This window comes from Neomonachus schauinslandi, chromosome X (genome assembly GCF_002201575.2).
Source record: "Neomonachus schauinslandi chromosome X, ASM220157v2, whole genome shotgun sequence".
NCBI lineage: Eukaryota > Metazoa > Chordata > Mammalia > Carnivora > Phocidae > Neomonachus > Neomonachus schauinslandi.
Genome location: NC_058419.1, coordinates 69,427,261 through 69,440,923, shown reverse-complemented (window position 1 = coordinate 69,440,923; position 13,663 = coordinate 69,427,261). Strand labels below are relative to the sequence as shown.

The 13,663-nt window shown below is 48.0% G+C and overlaps 1 protein-coding gene across 1 annotated transcript in view; it reads left to right on the top strand.

Moving 5' to 3' along the window:
* Positions 1-13,663, top strand: part of NHSL2 (NHS like 2) — a 246,412-nt gene that overhangs the window by 21,139 nt on the left and 211,610 nt on the right. The window lies entirely within an intron of this gene.

Genomic DNA, 13,663 nt, shown 5'->3' with positions numbered 1-13,663 from the left:
TATGTGGCCTTTAGTGTCTTGCTTCTTTCACTTAGCATGAAGTTTTCAAGGCTCATCCATATTTTAGCATGTGTCCACTGTATGGCTATACCATGGTTGGTTTATCCACTCGTACATGAAGGACATTTGGGTTGTTGCTATCTTTTGGCTGTTATGAATAATGCTGCTAGGAACACTCATGCTCAAAATTTTGCATCAACATGTGCTTTCATTTCTCTTGGGTATAAACCTAGAAATGGAATTGCTGGGTCATATGGTAACTATGTTTAGCCTTTTGAAGAACTGCCAGCCTCTTTTTCACAGAGGATGCACCATTTTATTAATTTTTTAATTTTTTTAAGATTTTATTTATTTATTTAAGAGACAGCGAGGGAGAGAGAGAGAGAGCAAGAGAGCACAAGTGCACGAGCAGGGGGGAGGGGCAGAGGGAGAGGGAGAAGCAGGCTTCCCGCTGAGCAGGGAGCCCGATGCGGAGCTCGATGCGGACCCTGGGATCATGACCTGAGCCAAAGGCAGACGCTTAACTGACTGAGCCACCCAGGCGCCCAGAGGATGCACCATTTTACATTCCTACCAGCAATAGATGAGGGTACCAATTTCTCTATATTCTCACTATTTACCTATATCCAGTTTCTCTACATCCTTGGTATTTCCCTTCTTCTTTTTTTTTTTTTTGGTAGCTATCCTAGTAGGTATAAAGTGATATCTGATTACGGTTTTGACTTGCGTTTCCCTAATGACTAACAACGTTGAACATCTTTTCGTGTGCTTAGTAGCTGCTGTATATCTTTTTTAAAGAAACGTCTATTCAAGTCTTTTGCCCATTTTTGAACTGGATTTTTGTTTTGCTGTGGAGTTATCATTCTTTAGGTATTCTTGATATGATTCCCTTGTCAGACATGTGATTTGTAAATATTTTCTCCCATTCTAGGGGTTGCCTTTTCATTGTCTTGATAGTGTCCTTTGATGTACAAAAGTTTTTAATTTTGATGATTTCCAACTTACCTTTTTTTTTTTTTTTGGCTGCTCATCCTTTTGGTGTCTTATATAAGAAACCATTGTTTCTAATCCAAAGATACTGATTTATATTTATGTTACATTCTAAGAGTTTTATAGTTGAGCCCTTACATTTAGGTCTTTGATCCATTTTGAGTTGTTCTTTTGTATATGGTGTGAGGTAATGATCCAATTTCATTCTTTTGCATGTGGATATCCAAGTTGTCTCAGCATCTTTCGTTGAAGAGATTATTCTTTCCCCCTGAATGGTATTGACACCCTCGTCAAAAATCAATTGACCACAGGTATGTGGGTTTATTTCTGGACTCTCGATTCTATTTCATTGATCTATGTGTATGTTCTTATGTCAGTACCGCACTTCTTTGATTACTATACCTTTGTAGTAAGTGTTGAAATTGGGAAGTGTTATTCCTCCAACTTTGTTTTTATTTTTTAAGATTGCTTTGGCTATTCTGGGTCCCTTGCATTTCCACATGAATTTTAAGATCAGTTCGTCCATTTCTGCAACACTGATTTATTTTTGCCCAGCAGTTTACTATTTATCAAGGATAGCCACATTCATTTATTCATTCAACAAATACTGATTAAACACGTACCATGTGCCAGGCACTGTTTCAGGTGCTTGGGGGCACCACGATGAACCAAATATAGCCATGACCCTTGCTTTGAGGGAGCTAAGAATCTAGTGGGAGAGGCAGACATTAATCAAATAATCACCCAGACAAATTTAAAATGGATAACAGGAAGAGGTGACCTAGTCTCAGGAGATCAAAGAAATCTCTCCTGGAGAAACCAACAATTAGGAAGGTGCCTGAAGCTGGAGGGGTTTGGCAAAAGCATCGCAGGCAAGGAGAACACCATGTGCAAAGGCTTTATATGGCAGGAGGGAACATGGTGCATTCAGTGAACTGCAAGGAGGCAAGTGTAGTGAAAGACAAGGGAACAAGAGAGCCATGTGAGGGTGACCAGTCCCATGGGGCCTTGTGGGCTGTGGAAGAAATCCCAAGATTCTATCCTAAGAACAACAGGAAGCCACCGAAGCAGAGAAGTAACATGATCTGATTTTGATTTCAAAACGCTCACTCTGACTGCTGTGCAGAGTGGACTGGAGGGGGATGGGCGAGAGCAGAGCCAGTAGGAGGGTATTACGGTAGCCTGAGAGGGAAATCATGGCTTTGACGAGGGTGGCAATGGTGACTCTGGACAGAAAGCAGGCAGATTCACAGATGCCAAAGAAATTGAAGTTTTGGAGACAACCTTCAGTCAGGGAGGCGACAGGGTTTCTGACCTCGGTGACATGTTGGAAGGGGTGGTCTTTGCCAAGATGAAGAACACTGGAGGGAGGGCAGCTTTGGGAAGGGGGTTAGTGTTATTGAGTTTGAGGTGCCTTGCCGACATCCTTAAGTTATTTGATCCCCACCAACTCATTTCTATGAGGGAGGTTTCATTTTGCAGATGAGTCAACTGAGTACCACAGAGGTAATCGTGGCTTGGCCAGTGCTGGGCAGTCAGTAAGTGGCAAAGTCAGATCAGAATTCCATCATTCTAAGAACAAGCCCGTGCTCTTTCTTTTCTGTGACACCAGAACTGACTCTCTAGAAAGGTCCATTCTGAATAGTTTCAAATAATCACAGGGAATCAGTGCTAGGACTTCTTCCCCCCTACCCCCAACACACACCAAGTGTTTCCCAAACCTCAAAGCCTTATGCTCCCATGGAAACCTTAGCCTCCTTTCTACAAAAGTTCATCTCCACTAAGCTCTCTCCAGAAGTGTTTAGAGGTCCCAAGTGCCTGATTCCTTGACCCAGCGCTGTCTATGCATGGAGAGCAGTGCTCTCTCCTTTCCCAGTGAGGGTCACCTTATCCGAAAGGCTTCCTGCTTCTCTGCTGTCATATACTGGTCCCAGAGGTGTCTGGTGTACGCTGTGGTTACAGACAAGGTCACCTGTCCGTGGTCAACGTACGGAAAGCTGAAGAAATGCTGAGACATCGAGCCACAGAGTGGATGACGGAAAAATGAACAGTGATTAACAAGTCAAGGTGTACTCAAATTTTTTTCATGTCAAGTAGAGGAGTGTGAGAAGGAATTGAGCAGGTGGCAGGAAATGGGACGGAGTGAGAAACTAGGAGAAAGGAAAACAAATACATAAATTCAAGGAGCAGGAGGAAGAGAAAATAAAATGGTTAGAGGCAAAGGTTAGGGAGGATTCATCCTCGTTTTAAATCGGGGCTCTGACATTTACTAGCTGTATGATCTTAGGCAAGTTACTTAATGTCTCTAAGTGGACATAAAATAGTCCTAACTTTATGGGGTTTGTGTAAGGATTATGGAGAGAGCGTGCATGTGATGTTCTTGCCGCAGCACCTGGCATGTGAAAAGCACTAGGTCCCTTCAGCTGTTGGGATGGCACAAGCCCCCCTCATTTCTCCCACCTCCACTTCCCCCAGCTGCCCCCCAGGTAGGTTCACTGTGGTCAGCTTGGTTCACCATACTGGCCACTGAGCCAGCCCTGCTTGAAGCAGGGACTATCCCATCAGCTTCAGCAGACCCAGGAGCTGGAAAACCTGTGACAGCAGCTGGGGTCCTGCATTGGTCCCTCGGTCTCCTTGCTGCCAATTTGATATGAGATTAGGCACCTCCAGGAGTGACCCTTAGAGATCCATATGTTGTTTCCTTTCCCTTCCTCTCCTTCCCCCTACCCTGCTACCCCCACCATATTGAGTCCTACTCCCACTTTCTACGCGGTCGCCCTGCTTTGTACTCCAGTCCCCCTCCCCCCTCCCCATCAGGACTGAAGCCCTCTCCAGTCCTGGTCGAGGTCCAGATTGCTCGACTGTTGAACCGTCTGCCTGCTTGACTTATTTCATCATTGTGGTGCCCCTGCCTGAGGCATACAGAACCAGGTCTGTTGGTGGTACCCTCTGAGCACTGTGCCTCACTCAGCCAGCTCCCCTCTCCTTCTAGAACAGTGCTTAAGTAAATCATCTGGGCCCTTCCCCTGACACCATAATGCATGCCTGAGAAATACGCAGGAATTCAATGTATCAGTCAGGATAGGCTAAGTTATGCTGCCATAATAGTCTTAAATTCTCACTCACCGGAACTGTCCAAGGTGGATGGAGGGGAGAGGGTTCTGTCCAGCAGTCACTCAGTGATCCAGGCTGACCCTTTTGAAAACGTGCTTCCACAGTTGCTGTGACAGGAAATAGGGCATATCATCTGACTTACGTCTTCAAAAAATCCCCCTGACTGCTGTGTAGAGAATGGACTGTGGGGCAGCAAGGGCGGAAGTGGGGAGACCATTGAGGAGGCTTGGTCTGGGCTAGAAGAGATGGTGACTTAAAAAAAAATGATGGTGATTTGAACCCCACTGATGGCGGTGAAGGTGGGAAGAAATGGAGGGACTGGGGATATATTTTGGAGTGAAGCAGACAGGATTTTCCGACGGGTTGGATAAGGAGAGTAAGGAAAATAAGTCAAGAATGCCTGCTAGGTTTCTGGCTTGAACATATGGGTGGGTGGTGTCCATCCTTAACTGTCACTGAAACCACAGAATCTGTTGGAATTTGCAAGACATATCTCAGTGACAACTGAAAGGATCCTCAGCGTAAGGGTGTTCTTAAGGGTGCCTCTCCAACTGTTCTGTAAAGGTTTAAGTGGCAGGGCCTTTTCTGTTTTTTCGGGAGAGCTCTGACCATGGACACACGTGTCCGTACACCTGCATGCCCACGTGTTCACAAACACACACACATATCACACACCACTGTGGCAGTTCTTTCTACACCTCACACAGCAGTAGTCCTGGGGCTCCTTCAAACTCTCTAGCGTGTCCCTGTCAAAATTTTTGTCTCTGATGGGAATGGACCTTTTGCTCAAGATTTTTAGTGGGAAAACAACCAGAGCTGCACCCTTTCGGGGCCTCCCTCTGGGTAGCAGCTCCTTTGCTCCCGGGAGGAGGTCACAACAGCAAGTGAGCCTCTTACCCTGTCAAAGTGCTTTCCAGCCTTGAGAAATGTGAAAACCCTAGCAGGTGGCACATTTATTAAGCTAAATGCGCACAGTCCAAAGTTGCAGTCTGTGGTTAAGTATAATTGCTAGCTAAAACTATGCAGCCTGTTGCCTGGGCAGCTCATTAGAGGGAGAGGGAGTTGTAGAAAACTGGGAATAAAATGAATGAGGCTTGGCCACTGACCGGTTGGTTCCAGGCAGAGTCAGTTCTGACTGAGCTAAGCTTCATAGCTTAGTGTTTCCAGGGCCTCAGGGTGGGACTTTGCATCAGTGGTGGAAACAGGTCCTAATGGGCTCAAGTCAGCTGCTAGTTGCCAAACTGCTCAGAAAAGGCCAGCAAGGCAGTCCTTGGGGCTGTGTGCTTGAGGGCAAGTGGAACAAATGGAGGGCGGGAGGCGGGGAGGGGTGAGCCCGAGCCTCACCGGTCAGACTGGGAGACTGCCTTTTTGCGAGGAAAAGCCTAGGGGAAAAATATGCAATGGAAAAAAGACAGTCTCTTCAATAAATGGTGCTGGGAAAATTGGACAGCCACATGCAGAAGAATCGACCATTCTCTAACACCACACACAAAGATAAACTCAAAGTGGATGAAAGACCTCAATGTGAGACAGGAATCCATCAAAATCCTAGAGGACAACATAGGCAATGACCTCTTTGACATCGGCCACAGCAACTTCTTTCAAGATACATCTCCCAAAGCTAGTGAAACAAAAGCAAAAGTGAACTTTTGGGACTTCATCAAGATAAAAAGCTTCTGCACAGCAAAGGAAACAGTCAACAAAACAAAGAGGCAACCCACAGGATGGGAGAAGATATTTGCAAATGACACTACAGAGAAAGGGCTGGTATCCAAGATCTATAAAGAACTTCTCAAACTCAACACCCAAAAAACAAATAACCAAGTCAAAAAATGGGCAGAAGACATGAACAGACACTTCTCTGAAGAATACAAATGGCTAATAGACACATGAAAAAATGTTCATCATCATTAGCCATCAGGGACATTCAAATCAAAACCACATTGAGATACCACCTTACACCAGTTAGAATGGCAAAAATGGACAGGGCAAGAAACAACAAATGTTGGAGAGGTTGTGGAGAAAGGGGAACCCTCTTACACTGTTGGTGGGAATGCAAGTTGGTACAGCCACTTTGGAAAACAGTGTGGAGGTGCCTCAAAAAAATTAAATATAGAGCTACCCTGTGACCCAGCAATTGCACTCCTGGGTGTTTCCCCCAAAGACACAGATGTAGTGAAAAGAAGGGCCATATGCACCCCAATGTTCATAGCAGCAATATCCGCAATAGCCAAACCGTGGAAAGAGCCGAGATGCCCTTCAACGGATGAATGGATCAAGAAGATGTGGTCCATATATACAATGGAATATTACTCAGCCATCAGGAAGGATGAATACCCCACTTTTACATCAACATGGATGGGACTGGAGGAGATTATGCTAAGTGAAATAAGTCCAGCAGAGAAAGTCAATTATCATATGGTTTCACTTATTTGTGGAACATAAGGAATAGCATGGAGGACATTAGGAGAAGGAAGGGAAATATGAAGGGGGGGAATCGGAGGGGGAGATGAACCATGAGAGACTATGGACTCTGAGAAACAAACAGGGTTTAGAGGGGGGGTGGGGGGATGGGTTAGCATGGTGATGGGTATTAAGGAGGTCACGTACTGCATGGAGCACTGGGTGTTATACGAAAACGATGAATCGTGGATCACCACATCAAAAACTAATGATGTATTGTATGGTGATTAACATAACATAATAAAATAAAATTTAAAAAAAAGAAAAGAAAAGCCTAGGGGATTTGTGAGGGCCCAGAGGCTTCTTCTAAGTAGCAACCAGGCTTCTGTGGAGGGAAGAGAGTCTCCCTCCTGCCTGGGAAAGGGAAGAATGTGTGAGGTGCCCCTCTTCTGTCCCACCACCATTGTCTGCGTCCCTCCTGGAGATTCTGAAAGCCAGGTGTCACTAGGAGTGTTTTACTGAAATACAAGTATTTTGTTACATACAGCTTTTATGAGGTAGGCATCATTACCTCATTTCACGGAGGGAAAAATGGAGAGAGAGGAAGCAAAATAGAGAGAGAGAGGACGTGATTTGCCTGAGGCCACACACCTACCAAGTGGCTGAGCTGGGATTTGCCTCCAGGTTCTCAGGCTCTTGGCACTTGATGACACGATGCTTCTTCCTGGGCATGGTGAGAGGCAGGCTGTGCTCCCAAAGGCCAGGGATGGGATAAGGAGGCCTCCCTCCCTGCTCTGCGCCTACCACCTGTCAGTCAGCCTGGGACCTGGCAATCGACAGCTCTCCGAATCCCTGGACCTGTTTCCCATCCGGAAACTTAGAGAGTGGATTGGCAGATGACCTCGAAGGGGCCCACCAGCCCTGACATTCTATAGACCTGGCAGGGGCAAAGAGCCCGGCCGTTTTCAGTGTGGGATGCACTGAGCCCTAGGGAATCTCAGAGATTTTTCACGGGGCGGCCGTGAGCCGTTCTGATCCTGTCTTATATATCGGAGATCTACAGGTGACTTTGTCAAAAGGTGCCACTTCTAAAAACAACGAAGCAAAAATAAAATGAAACACCTCCCGGCCCCTGAATGAGACAGTGAATGAGAGACAAGTTTGAATGAAGGCATCTGCTGTCAGGGAGAGTGGTGATGGTGTGATGGTGGTAGGTGTGTGTGGTGGCGGGGGCGGGGTGGGGTGGGGAGTTTGGACAGGAAGGACAAAGAGGAAAACCAAAACAAGAGGAAAAAAAAAAACAAACAAGATTAGCTTTTTAGTTCCAGTGAGTTGCCATTTTGAGAAAAGGAGCACCTCGAGAAGTGACAGGGACATCATGGTTGGGGAGTGCCTGCTGTGTCCCAGTGTTTTCTGCTCATGTCTCACTCAGAAACTGCCTGTACAACCCCTTCGGTTCTAAGCCTTCCCATTCCTATTTTAAAGATGACGACACCGAGGCTCAGAGAGGCACAATGACTTATCCAAGGTCACATAGCAAGTAAATTTTGTCGCTGGGATTCAAATCCAGCTCTGTTTGACATCAAACCCCCAGCCTCTCCTGTTGGGAGCAGCCTTTCTGGAAGAGGGTCGAGGAGTTACAGGTCGATGGGTACCAGGAGGATCTGTGGAGAAGCAGCAAGCAGAATTGACGTTCTTGGTGATTAAGGGACTCAAAAGAGGGGGCTGTTGTCAGGAGTGGAGAACCAGGGGGAGAGAAACCACAGGGCTGGAGAGTCAGAGCTAGGCCAGGAAGGGCCTGGACGTGGGCCTGCACAGAAGGATTCTTTTTTTAAGATTTTATGTATTCATTTGACAGAGAGAGAGTGCACAGGCAGGGGGAGCAGAAGGCAGAGGGAGAGGGAGAAGCAGGCTCACCAAGCAGGGAGCAGGGAGTCCGATGCGGAGCTCGATCCCAGGACCCTGGGATCATGACTTGAGCAGAAGGCAGACGCTTAACTGACTGAGCCACCCAGGCATCCCACAAAAAGAGTACCTCTTAGGACCGGTGTCCTTGACTAGATCCATTTAGACTCTTGCATCATGCTGTGTAATTCAGAATTGCTGGTTGCATCCCAAGATCATCACACTTGGGGCAAAGTCTTTTACCCTGACTTATCAATTTAATAATATAACAAACATGCCTGAACCCACCACTCAAACCATGATCTAGGACATTGCGAGTAACTTATGTTTACCAAGGTGCTAAATCTTTTTTGTGGGTTTGATAAATAACTGTCTTTCTTATCAGTGCTGTGGTATCTGTGGTATAATCCTTGGTCTTGCCACATATCTATAATGAGTAGCTGGGAGCTCTGCTCCTTGTCTTTTTACCTCAAAACCCAGGTGGTCAGAGAAGCCATCATCTCAAAATTCGCTGGTTACCAAGGCGGAGGGAAAGAGAGCTCTGTGGCGCCTCACACTGGCATTAAAGTGTTTCAGCCTGGAAGTGACCTATTTGACTTTTGGGCACCTATTTCCCAGCGAGGACCCCTTTCCCCTTGGAAGTTCCCATCCTGCTCTACCCATTTCCAGGGTCTGTCTTTCACGGGCTCAAAGCCCAAGATGGCAGTTGACCATAGGGTCTGCCTGGCATCTTACATGTGGCCTCACCTGGGCTTTCTCTCCTCCTGGGCATGATTTCTCAGATAATCAAGGGCCTGCTGCTACTTCCCCAGGACTGGTACTTGAGTTGACTGGCGAGACTGGATTTCGTGCTGAGTGAGTGAGTCATCATTGTTATTTCCGTTGCATTCCCATCGATCTCACAAGGCTATTAAAAGAGTCAGTAACTAAGACATAACTAGACTACAGTTCTAAAAGCCAAGGGACAACCGAAATTCATAATGCAAAGCAAGTCCAGGAAATGGAGTGAAGAGGGAGTTCTGGCTCTTGGCTGTACTTCTTGGGAAGGAAGGTCTAGCCCGATAACCCAGGATACGCGGCCTTGGCCTTCTCACGCAGGACCTGTGTCGGGCAGCTGGTCCCAAGTCTCTGCCTCATGAGGGCGCTTCCTCCGCAGACCACCAAGTGTGGTCTGGAGAAAGGAAAGGAAACAGGGAGAGTTTAGGCATGAATTCTACATCCACAGCATTCACCACTGTGCCGGGATTAGGTGGGGTACAGAGGTAAGCAAGACAGACAATGTGGCTGGCCTCACAGAACTTAGAGTCTAGTGGGGGAAAGAAAATGATTACATAAATGATACAGAACCTGCAAAGTGCTCTGACAAGGATGAGTTCAGGGTAGTAAAGGAATGGCACCTGAGCTAGACGTCGGGGGTCAAGGGAGGCTTGGGAGTAGCCCTTCATCTAGACAGAGGACTGAAGATTAGGGAGGTGATAGCCAGGTGAAGGCAGGTAGGAAGGAGGAAAGTTGCAGAAAGTTAGCAGGTAGAGGGGGATGGGAAGATCTGAGCCTGGAGAGGCAGGCAGAGATTAGATCATGAAGGACGCCATGGATGCCATGTGGAGGCGCTTGGACATTATCCTGAGGAAAGCAGAGAGCTCTGGAATGGTTTGCCATTTGGTTATGACGTCACCGTGGAAGCCGTGTGGAAGGTGGGTTGGGATGGGTCCAGGTGAGGGGTGATAGTGACTGGTTAAGATAGCGAGAATGGGGTTAGAGAGAAATGGATGGATCTGAGGCACATTTAGAAGGTAGACAGATACCCTGAATAGTCATATGTGGACAGTACAGGGAAATCAGGAGTCAAGAACGATACCTAGGTTTCTGGCCCGTACGACTGGATAGCAGTGATAGGAGGAGTACAGTGTGATGGTTAAGAACAGTGGCCCTGAAGCCGGACTGCCTGGGTTTGAATCCCAGATCCGCCATTGATCATCTGTGTGACCTTGGACAAGTTCCTTAACCTCTCTGGGCTTCAGTTTCCCTACCTGTAAAACGAGGGTTTTACTATTACCTGCCTTATAATGATTAAGTGAAACAGTACATAAAGTGCTTTTGAACCATGTCTGGAGCATGAGAAGTGTTCGATAAATGTTAGCAATGGTTATAGGCAACAAGGAAGGGGTATAGACTTCATCGGAATGATGATGAGTTCAATTCTGGGCATGCCAACTTTAGGTTGTCTGTGGGACGCTTAGGTGGAAACTGGCTATAGGAGTGTGTGGCTCAGGAGATACTTGGGCTAGAAATATGTATTCAAGAGTCATAAGCTTATACAGATAGTAATTGAAACCCTTGGGAAGTTTGTTGTTTTTTTTTTTTAGACGGGAGGAGGGGCAGAGGGAGAGGGAGAGAGAATCTCGACTTGGCTCCGCGCTGGGCCTGCAATCGTGACCCCGAGATCATGATCTGAGCCGAAATCAAGAGTCGGACGCTTAACCGACTGCGCCACCCAGGCGCCCCAAAACCTTAGGAGGTTTTGCAGGGAGAATTCGTAGAGAAGGAAAGAAGGGTACAAGCAAGCCTCGGCTTTTGTGGGATGGACAGAGGCAAAGGAGCACAATGAGGAGGCTGAGCAGCAGCCTGAGAGGCAGGAGAAAAACCAGGGGGCGGGCCCGGCTTCACACAAGCCAAGATGAGCAAATGTGCCAAGATGGAGGCTGCGGCCAGTGGCGGCGATGCTTGGAGAGGCTTATGCAAGAGGAGATTGAGAAATGGACGACGGCATTGAGCTGCAAGGAGCTTGTGGGTGACAATAGCTTCAGTGGAATGGTAGAACCGGACGTCAGACCACATTGGGTCGAAGAGCGGGAGTGAGGAAATGGAGATAGCAGGTGCCGACAGCTCTTTCCCGAAGTTTGTCTGTGAAAGGGAAGGGAGAACAGAGGACCGAGGGTTCTGGGCGGAGGGAGGGCGTCCTTCAGTGCGGACAGTGGCGAGGGAGAACTGGGAGGTACAGGGGAGAGAGGAGGCAACTGAGGCTTGAGGGCCCTGAGAAGGCGAGAGGAGACGGGATGCGGAGCGCAGGCCCGGAGGTCAGCCTCAGGCAGGAGGCGTCGTTAGAGGGAAGGAGGAAGGTATGGATGTGGTGAGTGAGCTTGTGGATTTCTCTGTGGAAGGTTCCTGCCTCATCGATGGCTCCTCTTTTTTTTTCTGTGGAATCAGGTGAGCGGGATGTGGCAAGGCTAGAAGTTTGGGGATGATTGTGGAGGCCACGGTGCTCAGAGAGCCACTGGAGAGAGGGGGAGAGAGAGCCCAGCGGGGACTCAAAGAAAGGTTGCCCAGCCACACTGAAGGCCCCGTGGAGGTCGAGACCGTGCATTTATAGTGTTCCCCATCTGCAAGGTTGGGGTGTTTTCTCCAAGCAGTGCTCAGCGGTCCTGGGGGAGGAGCCGAAAGTGTAGACATTTGGATTGATTTAAGGCTTAGGAATTTGCAAGATAGACATGCTGCATCAGGAAGATGCAGATAGTGGCAAGTGAGTAGTTAAAACGATCGACGTCTCATTCCCCTGCTCTTCCGTTCAGAAGCTTCTGTCCCTTCTACCCTAAGTTCCCTCTTTTCTCTACTCTCTGTCATAGCTTCTGCTTCACTCAAGGCTCTTAGACTGCCTCATGGCTTCTGCCTCCTGTGTGTGTGTGTCTGCTTCCGCCCCCCTTTTATTGACTGAGGACCCGCCCCATGTCTTCTGTTCAGCTTCCACAGGAGAGCCTATCTGAGTGATTCCGTTATTCATTATCTCCCATGTTTGGCAGCTAGCTCAGGCTGCTGGCCAACCTGTGGGTTTTCTGCCCTGAGTCAGGGACCTATGTCTGGTCCGCCCAGCTGTATCTAATGCCAACATTCTTCAAAAGGTGCCGTGAGTAAGACAAGCAGAATGGTTAAGAATGGAGGCTCTGGAACCAGACACCTAGGCTCAAATCCAGGCTGTCCCACTTGCTGCGTGACCTTGGGCAATTTGCTGTACCTCTCTGATCCGTAGTTTCCTCATGTCTTAAATGGATTCAGTAAGAGTACTTGCCTTATAAGGGCTTTGTGTGAATGAAGTAAGATAATACACGGAAAACACTGAGTACAGTACCTGGCACATAATTATTTCCCTGTAAGCTTTACCTATTAGTAGTATTATTACTATTATGATCATTTTACTGTGAAGACAGGCACTTAGGGCCTAATAGGCTTCTCTGGACAAGACATTAGGGGAGGCCGGATTTGAACCCCACTGCCATTGAAAGAACACAGTCTTTCCTTCACACCAGCCTTTTTTTTTTTTTTTAAGATTTTATTTATTTATTTGACACAGAGAGAGAGAGCACAAGCAGGGGGAGCAGCAGAAGGAAAGGGAGAAGCAGGCTCCCCGCTGAGCAGGGAGCCCGATGCGGGACTTGACCCCCAGACCCTGGGATCATGACCTGAGCCGAAGGCAGCCGCTCAACCAACTGAGCCACCCAGGCGTCCCTGCTTCACACCAGCTTTTTGCCATTTTCAGGTCTTCTGACCTTCCCTCCGGGGATGTTTATCACCCTGGGGTCTCTGAGGGCCCAAAGCTTTCAGACCAGTGAGTCTGCTGTGGGCTGAAGACTGAGCTGCTGTGTCTGCTCATCGTCAGCTGGGGAGGAATCCTGGCAGCCTGACCTCTCTAGTGCAGTCCTTGGTTTCTATGAGTCATGCTTCTCTTATGCTAAGCCCAGCTCAGATTTGGAAGGGGGCTTGGGGAGTAGGGGTGGGGTGAGGGGAGGAAAGGGAGGAGGAAGGCTGCAGCTTAGCCTCCGTCTGAGTTTGTTAGTTAGCTCAAGGTATAGGAATCTTTCCTTAGAACCAGACTGAGGAGATTTGAGGCCCCACTGTGACCAGACTGCAATGGAGGGGACCCTCCACCTAGTTTGTGAAGCCCAGGATGGCTGGTGTGTGAGGAACACCTCCCCAGGCACCTTGATGGTCAGGATATCCCCTCTCCATCTCTCTCTCTCCCCCTACAGCTTGACCCAGATGGGTCAAGATTTATTTCCCTAGAACAGAATGCAAATCTCTGACCGAGGGGAAAGGAATAGATTTAAGAGGCCCATTGCCCAGAGAGGAGGCTCCTAGAAATGCCCCACCCTCGTGAAATAGGTCCCAGAGGGGCTTTGTCTGAGCTGGCATTTTCCCAAGGATAGGGGGCAGGCCATTGGTGGCACAAGAAATAATTCCAGGTGGTATATGGCTGGAC